At 31.9% G+C, this 2,891-nt stretch overlaps 1 pseudogene; it reads right to left on the reverse strand.

The window, feature by feature from the left end:
* Nucleotides 1-343: 343 nt before the first annotated feature.
* Nucleotides 344-1,107, reverse strand: LOC106770012 (annotated as a pseudogene).
* Between the last annotated feature and the right edge of the window lie 1,784 nt (nucleotides 1,108-2,891).

The raw sequence follows: 2,891 nt of genomic DNA on the forward strand, positions 1-2,891 counted from the left end.
GTTTATTTATTCTGACTTTCTAGACATCTTAAAGTTCATGCACGGTTATAGAATATGATTATAGAAAGTTTCGTTTTGTAGAGGCATCTTTACTAAAATTACGATTTGATAAGAATTATTCATAAAGTCATGAAAAGTATTTTAGATTAAACTAAATCTATAACAATCATTCTATTAAACCAAACCACCCAGTTTTATTATGTGGACAAAGTACATGATGATAGGAAAGAAACATTCAGGTACAGGAAAGGAAAGACAAACATTCAGACTTGTTACATTAGAAAAGGAAACATGCTTCCAATCCTAATCTTACATTAAAGAGAAAGAAAACAAACATTGGAAATGAAACCCTTATTATGACGAGGCTAAGGTGGTTGATGCATGAGAGTGAAGGCCTGTTTAGCTGACAGGCAAAATGCCTCTAAGAACGGGCCAACCATCAAGGATAGGCGTGACATCACCGACAAGAGTGTCATCAGTTTTACCTGGGGTGAAAATGATTCGCACATACTTGTCTCCTTTGAAAAGGTAAGCTTCAGACTCCTTATGAGAAGCAAAACAAGCATCGATTCCATTTTCAAAGATGGTACCTTTCAGAATAGGAAACCCATCAGTGATGTTGCGAATGTTGCCAACAAGCTGCTTCGAATCATAGGCTATGCTAACATACTAAATGCAGAGTCTATGCCATCCGCAAACACCGTGTTTCTGAGGATAGGAAACATTTGAGCAACAGTGGTAGGACCTGCGAGTATCTTGTCATTTGGTGTACCTGGAGCATAGTCAATGTAGGCACAGAGGTTGCCGGAAAACACATATGCTTCACTCGCTTCAGTGTCAAAGGAACAGTCTATTCCAGGTTCTGCAAATGGCGTTCCTGCAAGTGATGGAAAACCACTACTAATCAAACGCAGACTGGTCAAAATCTTGTCATCAGTTCCTCCGGGAATATAATGCAACCTCACATAATTGTTCTTGGCGAAGAAATACACTTCATATTCTCTTGATGAACGAAATGCAGCATTGATGTAAGGAAGGTTTGACATTTTTCTTAACACAAGAAGAGGGACTAAGGTAGATATAAAGAGTGGAAGAGAGAGAGATATGATTTGATTAAGGGATGCTTACATTCCTCTCCATGCCACCTATTTATACTGTTGGAGTGAGAATCTTTACTTAGTATTGGAAACTGCCACGAATACACTTATTTGTACGCAAAGCACACCTGATAAATATGATCTATCGTGTCAAAACAAAGCAGCCTGGTAAAGGTTATCCGTGCTGAATGTCATCTAAGTTTATTATTGTAATATCAAATGGCAAACATGTTGAGATTTTTGGATGTTTTTAATGTCACTTGAGATAAGGTTAAAGGAGGGTAACACGTAACCTTAAAAGCCACTAAATTGAAACACGTAAGAAGATGTTATCTAAATTGTGCACGTGCTTTTTGTCATTTTTTTGCATAAACCATTTGCTGTTTGCCTCATCCATAAACTCGATAAGTAGTTGTTCTATTCATACTACCACAGCATATTTTATATATATTACAAATTAAGCGTGTTTTACAGTCAATTGGAAAATACTTTGAATGGTTATAAAGTTATAGAACAGACAGACATAAATAAACCTAAAACTGCTAATTGGTAATAATAATTTTCTCCTTTGCTTCTACGATAGATAGTTTAATTAATAACATATAATCACTTATTGCATAACAATATTATATATCAAACTATTGAAAGAAATAATCCAATGTGCATCTGCATTAATAGTATATTTTCACTTGCCATGCGTTTAACCTTAGATATTATTTTATAATTAGTCGTCGATCAAAACGCTTAGGTTTGTGAGTGCATGGGAACATTTACTTCTAATTTAATATATAATGCAGATGCTCTTTAATAATGCAGATGATAATATTTCTATATTTTGTTATATGTATAACTTTTTTTTATGTTGTTAAGTTTGTATGTGAATGGAAAGATTTACTTGAAATGTAATATATATATATATATATATATATATATATATATATATAAGAAGTTTATAATATAGAACTAAAATAGGCACAAACTTCACTCACACACTAAAACTTTCTTAATCACAAATTCACGTATATGCATTAATTCTCTTATCTCAATATATGAGAGGTAAATAACACTGAACAGAATTTTGAAATCTTAAACTAAAATTAGAACAACGTTAATATTATTAATATAAGAATACACATCAGTCAAAATATAAAACGTTAGGTAGATCAACTCTAACATAAATCCTAAAACAATTATTAAATTTAGATTGAGATAAACCAATTCTAGTTGAACATTTTCTAAAATAAGGTTTAATTATGTTGTTTTTTTTTTTGTAAAATAATTAAAATTTTCCCTTTTATTTTTATTTGTTTTCATTTGGTTTTTACTTTTAAAAAGTTTATACAATTAAGTTTTTTTTGTTAAATTTGATAAAAGGACCTGTAGACATGATCAGGTGAAAATTTGTAATGAATGTTACTTCACCAAAAATCAGCATGAACATAAAATAGAAGAATAATGAATTTTTCATTAAAAAAATTCTTTCTAAAAACAGGTCAGAAGAAGTTTTGTCACATGATGAAGGAATTAATTTTTTTGTACTGAGCTTGTTTGAGCTTATACAAAAGTTGGTATTCTTTTAATTACAATATGTTGGCGGTATAAGGAGATTGATGTGTGGTGATCTTTCACGGTAGAATAATATGATCAGGCTTATGATGAGAGGCTTATGATGAGAGGCTTATGATGAGTTGAGACAACAATTTATAAAATTCTAAAATCTGGTCATGAGATTCCTACTTCCAGAAGCACAGACTTGTTATCTACGACCTCAGTCCATCCCAATACCATCCTAGC

This window comes from Vigna radiata, chromosome 8, assembly GCF_000741045.1.
Source record: "Vigna radiata var. radiata cultivar VC1973A chromosome 8, Vradiata_ver6, whole genome shotgun sequence".
Taxonomy (NCBI): domain Eukaryota; kingdom Viridiplantae; phylum Streptophyta; class Magnoliopsida; order Fabales; family Fabaceae; genus Vigna; species Vigna radiata.